This window comes from Leguminivora glycinivorella, chromosome 4 (assembly GCF_023078275.1).
Source record: "Leguminivora glycinivorella isolate SPB_JAAS2020 chromosome 4, LegGlyc_1.1, whole genome shotgun sequence".
Taxonomy (NCBI): Eukaryota; Metazoa; Arthropoda; class Insecta; order Lepidoptera; family Tortricidae; genus Leguminivora; species Leguminivora glycinivorella.
The window spans coordinates 26571672-26588728 of record NC_062974.1 but is presented as its reverse complement, the minus strand read 5'-3'; the positions used below and the strand labels follow the sequence as shown (position 1 = coordinate 26588728).

Genomic DNA, 17057 nt, shown 5'->3' with positions numbered 1-17057 from the left:
TTTGTTCTGTGCCTTTCAAAAACATGGAGTCATGAAATGTATGGGGTCCAATACATTCCACGACTCTACACTCCGAGATGTACACAAATAAAGTCTAAGAAAAAAATGAACCATCAAGAAAAATGTATGATCGTCTAAATGGCGATACAAATCTTTGGTTGATTCTCAGCTAGATGGCGCTAATATTCATATTTGACAATTTCAACACATACCTATCAAGTGAAGAATATGGGACAAATTGTAAAAACTGAGGTTCAAAAGATTTAATCCTGTGCCGAAAGATGACAATATGCACTGTGACTACACATTTTACTTTGACGGTAACTATCTGAATTGCTGGTAGCCTAGCGGTAAGTACGTGCGACTTTCGTTCCGGAGATCGCTGGTTCGAACCCCGGCTCGCACCAATGAGTTTTTCGGAATTTATGTGCGAAATGTCATTTGATATTTGCCAGCCGCTTTTCTGTAAAGGAAAACATCGTGAGGAGACCGGACTAATTCCAATAAGGTCTAATCCCTTCGGGTTGGAAGGTCAGATGGCAGTCGCATTCGTAAAAACTAGTGCGTACGCTAAATCTTGGAATTAGTTGTCAAAGCGGACCCCAGGTTCATGGGAATGAGCCGTGGCAAATGCCGGGATAACGCAAGGATGATTATACGTATTGTATTCATTTTTAGAGTAGAGATATTATGTGTAAAGATATCGTCACTACTTTGAAAAAATCTCGTATCTCACGCTGCTCCTCAAAGTTAACGCAGTAAGTCTATATGCAATATGCATTCCATACATACTACAATTTTCTTTCCATTGATTTTTTTTTATTAAGTATAAACTGGCCAGTAATTGACCTTAGTCGCACCTGATGGAAAGTGACGACAAGGCCGAGGTTGTAGCTCACTGGTTCAGTAACAGCCTATTCACTCTTGACTTGAATTCACCCAGATTGTATTCGCCCGGGAATACAGATGAGGGGAGCATGTTCCACGACGACAGACGATAGACGAAGATATAAGTTTTTTTTTAATTAGTGACGATATGTTGATGAGTACTTTATATATATGCCGATGCATCTATATCTCTATCTACTCGATCCTCTTTGGTGCCAATAAAAGGCCCACGCAGCTCAACATGTTAAGTGTTAGATTGCACTTTTATAAGGTTATCCTAGTACACGCAATGGATCGGTTTTGTGTCGTTATCTAATGTGATTTTATGTGACCCCATAAAAGTTTAGAACAGAACATTGCCTGAGCAAGAAGATTTAAAGTTTCAGACCCTCTAGCACAACTTACTTGAAGTCGCGCTTGACGTATGGACTCGCGCTAAACGGTTAGGTATGTACGATAAAATTTTACACTTGAAAAATAAATATGCAATTATAGACCAATAAATTACTAATAACCAATGTACCGACAAATTCTAATTTAACAAGAGATAACAAATAGGCTACAAAAACGGTTATCATGTTGATATTCACTCTTATTTGCGTATGCAAATAACGCATCTGACTCCTGTCAGATTTATTTATATGAAATCGAACACAGAATATGAACAAGTATGTAATAATACTCGGTGTCACCACGCCTAAGTCCGTTTTCACATTATCTGATCCGATATCGGATGTCGGAAGGATTTCAATGGAAAAAAATCCAAGATGGCGCCTGTAATGTATGGGATATCGGCATACATCGGGGTTTTGGGAGCGGGAATGAATTCGTGTATTTATAACTCTGTTTATAGTAACTTGAATTACTGAAATATAGATTAAACTATGTATCTGGCTCCAAATGTACCTAGAAATGTTATAGTAATGTCTGTTGTTCATCGTTTTCACCCTTTTTGGGCTAGTGTAAATCATTCCCGCTCCCAAAACCCAGATGTATGGATATCGGTCCTACATTCGATATCGGATCGGATAATGTGAAAACGCACTAAGGGTGAAACACATCAGCACCGAGCCGCACTTTATGTATGAGAAATCGCTCGCTAGTATGAAAATGCGTACGCATGCTTTCAGCTTTCCGATGCGTAAGTTTATTTTCCCCTCACTAGCCCGGAAACACGTGTTTTGTCGTTTAATACCAGCGGGTAAAAACGCATTTTATCCAATAGTGGGTAAAGTAATTTGACCTTGAATAAAGTCAAATTAACTGCGTTAAATCTGATAAAAGTAGGTGAATCTAGTAATAAAGATGATTTACCACCAGTGGAACTACTGGAAGCAGTGATAAACGCATTTTTTGCGTTGTAGTTTCCTCGCTATAGTGAGGGGAAAAGTTTTGTGTTACACACGGGTGCAAATGTATTTTACTTCTCGTGTGTTAAAAAAACTCGCAAGTTCAGGATTCTATTCTCGAACCACTCGCTTCGCTCGTGGTTCAATTATAGAATCCTTTCACTTGCTCGTTGTTCAATTCCACACTCGGCGTTAAAATACAACATTGCCCCCTTGTATAACAAATAACTATTTTACGCTGGCTATCAAATTAAAGGAATTTGACCTTAATGAAAATGTCATGGTTTTTGAGATATACACTATGTAACATAATTGCCGAAGATAAATCCTACGGCTTATACATTACCTTCTATAGTACCTTTAATTTTCATGGTGTTTATTTTAAAAAAAGGAAGTGGTATTCGTAACCGCTATTCGATACCGGTTTTGCTCTTAAATGGATCACCAGCATTAATGTTACACCCTGTAAAGTTGGGGCTTAGGTTGATATGTGGAAGGTGTCCCAACAATATTTATTCTATAGGTAGCACCTAGACTACTTAGTACTTTAAGACTGTAAAATCCAGTCCTAATGAGTCCGGAAGCTGAGCACAATAACCGGAAATGGTTCAAACGCCTGCGCCGGCGCTGAAACGCGCATGACCGCCGCCATCTTGGATTTTCAACGTGCTTTTCACCAGCTGAGCTAACAGCTCTATTTAAGCACGAGGCAATAACGGTTTTTTTAATCCTTACAGGTCTTACTGTGTTATAGCTACCAGTAAATTATACTACATGTAGAGAAACTAAAAATGTAATAATAAAAAAAATATTTAAAATAATTATGGTTGTATGTACTTTCAAACGGTGAGTTGATTCCGAGATGCTCTCGGACACTTTTTTTCGAACTTTTAAAAATTGTTTGTATTGTTGTGAATGTGTTTATACTGTTATGCTTGTTTATCACGAATAAATGAATTGTATTGTATTTTATTGTTTTTACTTTAGTAAAATAAAAATAGTAATAAAAGACCTCACATTTATTTTTTATATTGGCGCCCGTTATAGGTATAACAATTTGTTACTCGTATATTTTGATTAATAGGGAACTAAACTGTTCTTAAAATAAAATATTTTATACCATGCACGAAATAAACCTTCAGATAATTATTAGAAAAACATTGACAGAAGTTATTTTTAAATCCAATTTCTATTTAATACCGGGTAGAAAAATCAGGTAGAAATATATAAAGTAACTGAGTTGACCGTGACGTCACTCAATTCGATTTCATATAAATTCCATATTAGCGAGTCGTTCAAATTCGTTTTGACAGTTCTTAAAAAGAAGCTAATTTGACAAGGCAAGCAGCCTATTGGACGTAACTGACTGGGCAGGAAAATAGCGTGCAATAATATCGATATTTCCTACGTGTCTTTGCTAAATCGAAGAACATTAATCAAATTGTTACAAAGATCTTCAACTCCTGCAAATTTAATTTTGCTTATCGCAAAAAGCAAGTGAAAATTGCCACAGATAAGATAAGTGACGTAATACGAAAAACTTCGTTAGCTGTCAAATACAATAGCTTTTCAAGTAGATTGGGTTCATTCACGCTCGCCTGAAAAAGCGGCAAATCAAACAAGAACATATAATAGAACACGGGGCTCGTGAGTGATTATGTGTGAAAATTCACCTATTGTTTCATTTTAATCGTGTACTGACAAAATATCAGTAAAATCTGTTAGTTGTGAATGTAAACCAGTCTTAAAAAGCTAGTCTTAAAGTTCTATTATTATATATTCTATGTTTCATTCAGCTTTTCCTTGTATGTGGGTAGTTTTTGCACATAGTAATTTTTCTCAGTCACCCGTTGACCACGAACGCTGTGAAATGTTCGAAACGTCGGGATGTATTATAAATTCATTGTACGCGATATAGGTAATACGTTTTCACAGTTTTATTTCTTTAGTAACTATCGCGCTAACCAAAGGCAATCTTATGAATCAACGCAAAAATTTTATGTACCTACCTACAACACCTAATTTCATAACATAATAATAATTATTTGGTGGTTTGGTGGCGTAGGGATGTGACGACCCCATCGCCCATTGGTTTTACCAGTGCAATCAGTCAACGCAGGGCAGCTTGTGGCGAGCTGTTGGGGAACAGCGACCCCACGTACCCGAGTGCTCCTGGGGAGTTCTGTCACCCGTAAGGCGGGTGGGTGGGACAGTACTCTCTACCTCTGGCTTGCCTTGGCTGGCCGTCCAGAGTGGAGTCGTTAGGGCTACATGCCCCAGGGGTGGAAGTGAAAATTTGCATAAGACGCGAGTTGGTACAGTGGCTTAACACTTTCGAAACCGGGCTCTACGCGGCGCTACGACATTTTCGCTACATACGGGGAAACCCATGTAATCGGCTACGCTTCTACGAGCGGTGTGCCCGACAGTCGGGTTCTTGGTAGCGAAAGTGTTAACAGCCACTGGGCAGAAAGCGGTGTACACCTCTCGACACCCTTGAGTTCTCACACCGGTGTTGCCCTTGAGCCATCTTGGATGTCGCTTTTTGTGGGGGCCCATCTTGTGGGGACGAGTCACCGTCTGCCGGAAATAAAATTGGATACCGTTTTATTAGGCAGGCGTCCGGTTTTTTATCCATAGCCCAGTATTTAGTCCATCACTTTCATCAAAATAGACCAGTTCATTTTAGATTCCATTAACTCTCAAATAGTCCTTACACCCTGGCGGGTGTTGCCTCTGCGTGTGTCCCATGATACGGGCAAGGGCAACATCCGCTCGGTGTACCCCTTACATTTCATTAAAGTGTCGAAAGGGCCTCTACGCGTTGGCTTCGGCCCCGCGCACGCCTCCCAAAGGTCCGGAATACCATTGTTCCGTGATGGGAAAGACATACAAATTATTTGGTACCTCTATATAGAGCAACTAAAATCTACAACACAAAACGCTGATTTTGGAGTTTATAAGTTTAATATTATTAATAGTGAATTAGTGGAAAATAAAGTTACATGTTTTCAATTATATTCATCATAACATTACCTGAATTAAGTTACTAAGTTTTATATAATTTTGACCTACTACTTGGCTCAGCAAGTCAGCACAATTTTGGTGGCGATGGAATTTCGATGAAACCGCTTTTATTTAGCTCACATGGCAAAATATATGGATACAATTATTTAACGTCATCGATGTTACTTAAACAGAACTCGTATTACTAAATTGACACTATTAAAGTGTTGTATATAAAACGTTACCAATATCGATAGGTATTTCATGATTTCTGAGATTCTTGTAATGATTACAAATTGATAATCAAGCAACACTAAACAATTTCAATTAATTATTAAGGGAGATACCTAAGCATAGGTACAGTAAGCTCATGAAGGCGTGTTAATAACGATGAACGAATCCTATACAAAAAAATACTAATAAGTATGTATATTTATAGTATTTTATGCAACTGCAAGCTGCAAGGAGTGGAAGGGTCAGTTGGTAGAGGAAGACCTAGGCGAACTTTTCTTGATCAAATCGGGGAAATATTGCAAAGAGGCCAGGTCAGAAGTACTCGAAACCGACGAGCGTGTATGAGAAATGTTATGAAAGTGTGTGAAGCGAAAGTGGTTTGTCAGGATCGTAGTAAATGGAAATCCGTGATCTCTGCCTACCCCTCTGGGAAACAGGCGTGATTGTATGTATGTATGTATGTATGTATTTATGCAACTGGTGGTTAAAATAGGTCAAAAAAGGTGAGTGGCGTGGGTAACAATTTGAGGCGAAGCCGAAAATTGTTAATAAAGACGCCACGAGCATTTTTTGACTCAGTTAAACACCGTTGCATACAATACTTTTTCTACGACGAAGCACTTATTTTGAAAGAAAATTATAAATTCAACAAATACCTACTTTCAGTCATCTTAGTTATCTAGTAGTAGCCTACCATTTTGAATATGCAGTTTGAGTGCAAACATGAAAATAAAACTGTCTATGGTATGGTTCTTCAAGCCTGGCCACTAAGACGAATCGAGCCGAGTAGTTGAATCGAGTTCTCATACATTTGAATGCGATTCGACGCGTCGCCAATGAACGCAGCAGAAAACGAAGGAGTCTCCTCTCTGCGAATTGGTTTGTTAAGTTGGTAGCAATGTATTTACTGAACTTTAACAGCTATATCGTGCTACTGCTACTAAATGTTTTCAGGGTATAGACTAGATAGACTTGTCCTGACATCTTTTATGTAGGGTTTTAAAGTTCTATGCACGACCTTGTAACTCACGAATAACAGTACGGGAGTAGAAAAAATACTGTATGAACATCCAGGAACAAATAATTTAAAAATACACAATTTTAGGGTCATGCTACCATAGTCCGAACCCAGAAACATCAGCTTCGTAGGCAGGGTACTAGGTCAGACAGGTCGTCAACACTTCAACAGTCAGACTTTAAATTACATTTATTATTAGAGAACAAACCATCACCTAATTACAAACTACTTATTATTCATATAAAACAATATCACCAAACCTCTCATTAAGTTAATAGTACTATAATAATTGCAATCAGAGGAATTACGGCAATCGGGACGCTCAACCTTTGTGCGATGTTATAAAAACAATTTATAGTACAATACAAGCCGTATTGTTTAGTAGTACAGCGCAGTGTAGCGCGGGACAGTGGGGCCAAATCAATGCGACTTACAATTTCCATTGTATTTTATTTTTATTTTTATTTTGACAAATCACGGGTTGTAATTTTCTTGATAATGTTAGCCTCGTAGGTACTTTAAATGCCAAGTCATATGAATTATAAGTGACTGAGACAGCCTAGTCTCAGTCACTCATAATCAGCCTCTGTCGCACAGCAGCCGGCGTATCATGCTTCCAAGTGTTCCAATTTTATCACTTATCCACGTGGATAAAGCATCCGTCACGCTTTAGCAAGTATGTCAGTGTGAGAGTGACAGATGTCTTATCCACGTGGATAAGTGATAAAATTGGCAGCATGATACGCCGGCTGGACAAATGCCTGACTCTCCGTGTTGGTTTTGTCTATCTCTATTCCCGGCCTAATACAATCTGGGTGTATTCAAGTCAAGAGTGAATAAGCTTTTACTGAACCAGTAAGCAACAACGCAACAACTTCGGCGTTGACGTCACTTTCCATCCGGTGCGACTAAGATCAATCACAGGCCTGACTTTAATTTATAATTTTAAAAAATCCTCCCCTTGGGATTAGTTGTCAAAGCGGACCCCAGACTCCCATGAGCCGTGGTAAATGTCGGGATAACGCAAGGAGGATGATGACAAGCTAGATCGTCCAGGTGCACTTGGCAGACGTACCCTGCTCAGTCCCTTCTTCCTGTTCTGATTACGACCAGGATATAAGAGATATGGTGAGAAGAAAAAGATGCCCCAAAATTGCCGATCTTTCCACCCCGTTAACGCTATTAAAATTGTATTATAATGATATCAAAAAAACACTTCTCTTTTAAAAAAACACCTATTTTAGGACCAAAAAGTTAATGAATCTCTGTCAAAATTAAAAAAAATGTCTACTATGTAAACAAAAAAAATGAAACCCTAGATAAAAGTAAAAAGTTTAGTTTAAAATTGAAACCACTGCACCGCACTACGCTGCGCATAGACCCAAGCTCCAGTCCATTGTTCTGCGGAGAAAAATCATTCGCGAAAATGATTCTTTGTTTCGGCCGCAACAATACCACGATATGGCCGGTCGTTACCTCCCGTGTGCCTATAGCTTTACCTAGAGGCTAATTCGAAGTTACGCTTGCATATGAAAAATATATCTAAATGAGGTCATCTATTTAGGTAGGTACTAGCTCTTGCCCGAGACTACGCTCTCGTAAATTCGATAATTTTTAAGAAAAAAAAACCGTCGCCTTTCGGGTTCTGGTGAAAGCTACTTGCGAATGTTGGATTATGTAGAAATGTGTAAGTATTTTTTAAAACTGCTTTTAATGCTTTAATTATTAGATGGCAACACAAATGAATATACGTATAACGTTAAGGTTTGAGGAGTTTCCTCAATTCCTCATGAACCCGATTATATTATAAGAAATCGAAGCTTGACAAATTTTGACTTGAAAACTCAATATGCTTAACAAACATAACTAAATAAATGTCACTGTTCTAACTTAAATGCATGCTTTTCTTACAAAAATACCAAAGTCACTATGAGTGTGCCGTTCAGATTTGAGAAGTTCTGTTCTGACTATCATCAGCAGTTCCACTGCACCAAATGTCACTGTTCTGGACGTAAGTGCATGCTGTTCATATAAAAATACCAAAGTCACTATAAGCGTGCCGTTCAGATTTGAGGTGTTCGGTTCTGACCATCATCAGCAGTTCCACTGTACCAAATATCACTGTTCTAGACGTAAGCGCATGCTGTTCTTATAAAAATGGCAAAGTCACTATAAGCGTGCCGTTCAGATTTGAGGAGTTTGGTTCTGGCCATCATCAGCAGTTCCACTGCACCAAATGTTACTGTTCTGGACGAAAGTGCATGCTGTTCTTATAAAAATACCAAAGTCACTATAAGCGTGCCGTTCAGATTTGAGGAGTTCGGTTCTGACCATCATCAGCAATTCCACTGCACCAAATGTCACTGTTCTGGACGAAAGTGCATGCTGTTCTTATAAAAATACCAAAGTCACTATAAGCGTGCCGTTCAGATTTGAAGAGTTCCGTTCTGGCCATCATCAGCAGTTCCACTGCACCAAATGTCACTGTTCCGTACCTAAATGCATGCTGTTCCTTTAAAAACACAAAAATCACCATATGTATGCCTTTCAGATTCGAGGAGTTCCCTCGATTTCTCCAGGATCCCATCATCAGAACTGGGTTCTGAGAAAAATGGGACCAATCTGTATGCATATACATTCAATAAAAAAAAAATTTTCAAAATCGGTCCAGTAACGACGGAGATATCGAGGAACAAACATTAAAAAAAATAATAAAAAAAAACATACAGACGACTTGATAACCGTCCTTCTTGAGAGATATGAGGCGACGGTTAAAAAATGCGGAATGCTTGACACAATTTTTTTACCACAACCCCCCTTTAGGGACTAGTCACTCTCCGTCCCTTCAACTATCTCCACTTAAAAAATCACGTCAATTCGTAGCTCCACTTTGCCGTGAAAGACGGACACTCACACCTTTCCCATTTATAATATTAGTAGGTATGGCTCACACATTTTACACAAGTCAACATTATAATGGTAATTAAACAAGAAATTAAATTAAAATCTCACAATCAAACGCGACCGCGGGAAAGTACAAAGAGCTAATCCGCCATCTTAAACCGCCATCTTGAATCGGCCATCTTCCTCCCACAGCCGCCCTAAATTCCCGGAGCGATACGGATTTTTCCGGCGGTTCCACGGCCCCTGAGTGACAATTGACAGTTATGTGTGCGTGCACCTTTATGTTGGTGAAAAAGCGCGGAAAAACTAGAAATCTTGACTACTGATAAAACTAATTTCTATGAAAATATGAAATACTTAATCACAATCTCATTATTTTCTGTTCAAGACAATTCAAAATTACTTAGCTTACGTAAATCAATATTATGATTTCAGATTTGGTCTACTTTTTTCTGTTTAAAATATCCGAAAAGAATCCAAAGTTTTTTTTCCGATTCTTATAAGAAAATATGAGCGTCCTAATTTTTTCATACATTTATTATTCTGATTTTTCATTTTGTTATCGTCTCATTGAGTAGGACAATAACTATTCAGCGATGGGATAAAAAAAACCTTTGGCGCACTTTTTTTCTCCTTTTCAAAACAAAAAAGGTCGTGATTCTGACTAGAAAAAAATATTTTAAAAATGTAAAAATTCAAATATAATAAACCCATAAATATAATAAACAGAACACATACCTTATACCTAAATATTAGTTTTTTGAAACACAATTAAGTAACTAGTAAAGTTATTACTTAATCAGTAAACACTTAAGGCAACCTAAAAAGCCAAAACACTTACAATTACATAACCACAAAACTCCTAATTTGTATTTATCACCTGTCGCATCACAGTTTAACCGGCGGTTATCGCTAACCGTTACTTAAGTGACGGCTGACCGGAAACGAAGAACGTGCTAAGTGAGCTAACAGATTTGACTTTAAGGGGATTTTACATTGTACGACTTCGGTGAATGGATATCCTATTTTAAATATAATAAAATCAATAAGAAAAAAAATATCTTGAACAATGAAAAAGTATTGCGGAAAGGCGGTATTTTCTGTAATACGGCTCATAGACGCTTTGGTCAGACTACATAAATATATTTTTTAAATAATTTTTACTGAAGTAATTTTCAAGTAATTAAAAAAAAATTGGCAAAAAATGATAGGATAGTGCAATAGCTCCTTAACCTCTCGTATGCTTAGGAGCAGATCTGCTCCATATTGTTTCAACTTTAACATGTAGTTATTATGACTAATATATTAATGACAATTTTTTGACAGACGCATACGAAAGGTTAATCATGGTTTGAGCCTTTGTACCTATAAATAATAAGCCACCAGGGACACCACAAGGGACCCGAGGGCTGGCGCGTATTTCTCGCAACGCATTGCCCTAGCAATACAGCGAGGAAACGCTGCCAGCGTAATTGGCACCATGCCGCAGGCGGAACAGCTGGATGGGGACTTGGGGAGTTTTTTTTATGATTGAGTTGCTGTAGTATTTTTTTAGTGTGTAAGTACTTTTGAAATATTTATAATTTAAGTTAGTTTTAGTTTATTATTTATTATGTTTTAGTGCACTATCATTATCAATACTTTGTTAAACTAAATAATAGTTGTTTGTTATACAAGGGGGCAAAGTTGTATTTTAATGCCGAGTGTGGATTTTTAAAAACGAGCAAGTGAAAGGATTCTATAGTTGAACCACGAGCGAAGCGAGTGGTTCGAGAATAGAATCCTGAACTTGCGAGTTTCTTAACACACGAGAAGTAAAATACATTTGCACCCGAGTGTAACACAAAACTTTTCCCCTCACTATAGCGAGGAAACTACAACGCAAAAACATGCGTTTATCACTGTTTCCAGTAGTCCCACAAGTGGTAAATCATCTTAATTACTAGATTCACCTACTTTTATCAATTTTAAAGCAGTTAATTTGACTTTATTCAAGGTAAATTACTTTACCCACTAGTGGATAAAATGCGTTTTTACCCGCTGGTATTAAAGGACAAAACACGTGTTTCCGAGCTAGTGAGGGGAAAATACATTTCTAAATAATAAGTAGTAAACATAGTCTCTTTCAAAGCATACCGATCGAAATTCTATACTGGTATTTTTTACACATGTATGTTTATATTTTTTATAGTTTTTAGTGTTTTACGTGTCGTCAAACAAGTAATTGTTGTCAAATAAATAACAACGGGACATTGGAATGTTTAATAATGCGTTTAGAATTATAATGTAAACGTGCTTGTTATGTAATATATTATACTATGTTTGTTTTATTACTGTGTTATACAAAATTGTAGTCTTAGTAAAAACTAAATATTTAAATATAAATCTTGTTGTGGATGGTAGGAGGGCTTTAATTCGCATTTCACACGTGTATTGTACAATGTTTTACTGAATATAATATGGCCTTTTAAATTATCGACTTCAATACTTAATTCTTGCTAAGCTACAAAAGTTTTTGTTTTTACCAAAGCAGTTGCGCCATCCAATGAACTATGAAATTTGAAAAAAAAAACTATTTTCGAATATATATATAACAGTGACAGACGAACGACGCAACCAACCCTAAGTGTTTACACGCCATAAGTTTAGACGCTTCATTAGTCCTAGTAGAAAACGTCGATTTTACGCAAGTATCAAATAAACGAACGATGTTAGAGGTCGGTACGGACCAGTGACCTTACAACAGGTGTTAGACGTTAGGGTTAGGGGGAGTTTTTGGGTATCCGTAATTCCGTATCATAATACCATCCGGGTTATATTACCGAGAAACTGTTACCTTAATCAAATGTCGTCTATGGAACGTCTAAAAACTATCCAATTAAAAAAAACTAGTGTTTGATACTGACAAAATACTGAAAGACAAGTATTTCATCATCAAAAACCCTTTCATTATTTATACCGAGAACAACAGAACCGAGAATCGACTTATGTATTACAAGATTTATAACTTTTAACAGGGGGCCGATTTTTGAGTCTCACGGCGTTCGAATTCAGAAAATTGTCACTGAAAATAATAGGCAATTCACCGTTTTCAACCAGTATTTTAGTGACAGTGAGACTCAAAAATCGGCCCCCAGTTCGTGATTATAAAATGAAATACTTTAACCAGAAACTTCAGAGTCTGTTTTATTGTTTTATGTACGACTATGACTGTGTTCTGAACGATTAAATAAAAAAAATGTCTTGAATACTTACTGTTTTAATTTAAGACCGAGCTGAGCTCTCTATTATTAGGTTACAGTCCAGGGGGCTGATTTTTGAGTCTCACTGTCACTAAAATACCGGTTGAAAACGGTGAATTCATGAATTGCTCATTATTTTCAGTGACAATTTTCTGAATTCGAACGCGTGAGACTCAAAAATCGGCCCCCAGTTCTCAAAAATATTGGAGGATCACATAATTAAATGCCCCTAAGGTACAGTCAAGTGCAAAAATACGTATCGATTTTATCCGCTCAAAAATATGTACCGAGACCTTATTCCGCCGACATAAAGTGCTATGGGACATATTTTTGATAAGTTGTACGCACCCATATTTTTACACTTGACTGTACTGGGATTCGAATCCGGGATACAACCATATATAATTTAGTGCAGGCTTTTAAAAAAAGTGATAGTAAGTCGAATATAATTAAAATTATTTTGAAACTTCGATTTAAAGATGTTTGTGAACTCAAACAAAAGGGCTTGGGTTAAAAGCCAAAACGAATTATCGCCATTCAAACAATAAAACCCTAAAGAGTCGTCTATCTCACTAGGCTTGTGCCGTTTCGTTCGTTGATCGGAGCGCTCCGATCTCGTTCAATCGCTCCCATGAACTAGTTCGCTCTTTTAGGTCTTTTGCTCATTTAGTTCAGCCAGACCAGCGATCACTGCGGTCGGAAATATCAGAACGAATGGGACCGCATAGTGTCAAAATTATACGAATAGTCCACAGATAGTAACATTCCGGGCCGAAAGGTTGTAAGTAACCGAAGTTTAATATGAAAAGTATGAAAACTTGACTTTTTTTGTTGCTCTGCTAAGTAGCTCTCGCTCTCGGTCGGCGCAGTCACACATTCGTTCTCGATCTAAACCGCTCGCGCTCGCCGATCCTATACTGAACTAAATGAGCAAAGACCGATTCTCAGACCACGGAAAGATTCAGTTCATTTCGGTCATTGATGGGATTTCATTCCTAACAGTTCATAGTTCGTGAACGACACAAGCCTATATCTCACGCTTATTAGGCCTCTATACAATTAATTCATTGTTAGTAGTTATATAATGACGGAAGCTTTATGTTATATCATATTGCATTACGCCGCGAAACAATACTGCCTAGTGCATAATTGTGGTTAGTAAAGATATCAACTTGGTCATTTTAGTAGGCTGGCGTAACAGTAGGATATTTAGGTACCTACTATATTGGAAAATTAGGATTTCCTTATTCGGAATTTCTATGTAGAATACATTCTACTTTGCACTGACTTGAATGGAACTTAATAAATGTTGTATAAGTATAACAACAATTTTATGGCCATTTGACATTGACATTACCTACACACAATTTATCAAATAGCGCCCAGAGGCTTGCAAGTGAGATGAAAAACATTGTGTGTAACTCGGGGCGTAAGAATATTGTAAACTCGAGTCTTTCAGTCATGTTCAGTCAGTCAACTTCCACCCCACGTTGCTCAATATAGTCAATGTACAATTTATTACTTACTACTCTTATGACTTGAAACCAAATAAATAATTTTCAAGAAGTAACCACATTTTCCTATTAAATTGACTAAGACTCGGTATTTATAAGTACCAAAGAGGATCGAGTATTATAGAGAGTTACTGTCGAAGTAAAATGTGTAATTACAGTGTATAGACTGCCATCTCTCGACACAGGCTGGACAGGCTTAAAACTTTTGAACCTCAGTTTTGACAATTTGGCCCATATTCTTAGCTTGATATGTTTTAAAATGTCAAATATTAATATTAGCCCATCTAGCTGAGCGTACCCCAAAGGTGTAATGCCATCTAGGCCACCGTAGGTACCTTTTTCTGTATGGTACTGAGGTACATTTTTTTCTTAGACTTTATCTGTCTATACGGAGTTATATATGTCTTTGATAAGTACAAATGAAAATATATTAAATTATAATTATTTGCCCCAATTAGGGCCACTTGCACCAATGAAAGTGGAGGGTTAAGTAATTAACCCGAGGCTTAACCCACCATTTTATATAGAATTTGATAGTTGACAGACCACTAACCCTGAGTTAAGTGGTTGGTGCAAGTAGGCCTTAGGAAATAATTTTAATTTACCGTACATCAAATGATACTACTAAATGAAGTGATTTGTTGATTCTATTACAAACATAATAACATACCTATGTCCTTTCCAATCTCCAAATGTCCTTGTCTAAATAATACTTATCAATAACTAGCGACCCGCCCCGGCTTTGCACGGGTACTATACCTACATGTAAACCTTCCTCTACAATCACTCTATCTATTTAAAAAAACCGCATCAAAATCCGTTGCGTAGTTTTAAAGATTTAAGCATACATAGGGACATAGGGACATAGGGACAGAGAAAGCGACTTTGTTTTATACTATGTAGTGATGATGACAAAAATTTGCGATATTTGGCCGATTCGATTCAAATCTTGTTCCTTGTCAAAATTAATCAAAAATAGCAATATTTTTTTAATGTGTAGATATTCAGAATAATTTAACGTAAACAAGTAAGTGTAAGAATGAATTCATACAATAATTATATACGTTACAGGCGTGGCGATATTCGAATCATATATACCTAATTAGGCCTAGTTTATGAGTGTGCACAGCTGTGATACTGATATCGGAGACGGTATGTGTTTTGAAATCTTATACGAATTGTTTTTCAAGTACTTTTGTCGCGTAATCTATAATTGATTTTTGCAAATCAATACGATACGAAATTATTTTATGACTTTATTATTATGTAGGTATTGTATATTATGCCTAGAAGTAGCAAATTTCAAGTTAAAAGAAAGATGGCTCTAAAAAAACTCATGTGCGTGCGATAGATGAAAATTCTATAAAATCACGTATTTTTTTTCACGTATGATTAATTGCTTAATAACATAATAACAATATATTTCAAATTAAATATAAACGTCTAGGTACACCATGTTTCTGTAGCTTTTCGGAAATATTGTTTAGTAAATAAAAATAAATAATTATGAGCAGTAATTCGTTTTGTAATCTTTGTTTTAAAAAATTATGCTTTTAAATTGAACTATTAAATTCCAATCGCACGGACAAAATTACGATAACTAAAACGATACAATCAATCCATTTCATCCCACTATCATTCATTAACTTCTCATTGCACAAATCGTTCCATCGGACGAGCAATCAACGCAAACTCAATCCAAATGTGCTCAGCCATAACGGCGTTACTGAGCTAGAACAGAACAGACAGACGAACATAACGGTGCGCCGCAATTATCAAACAGACCTAACTATTTTTCCTCAAAAAACCCCCACTTAGAAAGTACCGCAAACATAAATTAAACCTCCACCGCGAAACGTCAACTTTGGAAAAGTTTTTGAAAAATTCGCAAATGAAAACCGCAAGAATTCGCAAGGAAATCTAAACAAAAAACAAAAGACGATCTCCAAAAAAGTACCTTATCACGAATCGTTAAAAAAACAAAACACACTCACCTCACAATATAAAAGTCACAGTTCACAAACAAGAATCACAACACAGCACAGTTTTCGTTTTTCGAATTTGGAACACAGGGCACTCGCGCGTGCGCGTCGGCCGGCGCGCCGTTAGGTTCTGCGCTTCTGCGCTCGCGCAGCCGAGGCGGGAAAGCGGTGAGAGCATTGGATGAGCTTCGCCGTGATAATGCTAATTGTAGGTTTAGGTTATAGAGACATTTGTTTGGGTAAAGTTATGTTAAAGTTTTAGAAGACAGTTGTAAAACCCTTTTATGAAAGGACTTGTGTGACTTTGTATTTGCGTAAGTAACGAAATTAAGTAGGTACCTAGTTTCAGGTGGGCCGTACCGTATGCTTGTTCGCAACCGAGGGCCCATTTCTCGAACGATATTAGACTAATATTATATTACTAGTCCACGAACTATCAAATCGTATGGATTGCCATGACAACACACTAACATTATTAGACTAATAACTTTCGAGAAAATGGGCACCAGAAGTGGTAGAAAATAATGAATAATTGAATGAATGAATATACGTGAATTCACAAAAAGGTTCTGACATAAGTACATTTAAGTAACTGACAGTTTTATTCGTTTTAGATTTATGTGCGAACAAGTGGAAAAAAAATCTACGATTATTAATTTATATCAGAAAAAGATTGGTACCTACACATAATATGTTATCAATGTTATCATTACTACGCTTTGTGTTTAAATTGCAAGATTCCGATGCAATATGTTTCTTCATTCGAATTGTTGCAATTTGCAATAGTCTGCTGTTAATTCAGTTTATAAATATTTTGATTAAATTAATTACATGACAGGTAGAGTTTATTAACCTCAACAATGATTAAGTATTATTCTGAAATCAAATTAGATATCTGCCTTTTTGCAGTATCAGTGCAA

At 36.9% G+C, this 17057-nt stretch overlaps 1 protein-coding gene across 3 annotated transcripts in view; it reads right to left on the bottom strand.

Moving 5' to 3' along the window:
* Positions 1-16258, bottom strand: part of LOC125225829 — a 248626-nt gene extending 232368 nt beyond the window's left edge. For all 3 annotated transcript variants that reach the window (XM_048129688.1, XM_048129686.1, XM_048129687.1), the window contains exon 1: positions 16150-16258. The gene's annotated coding sequence lies outside the window, so the exon portion shown is untranslated. The remainder of the gene's footprint in view (positions 1-16149) is intronic.
* Positions 16259-17057: the final 799 nt, after the last annotated feature.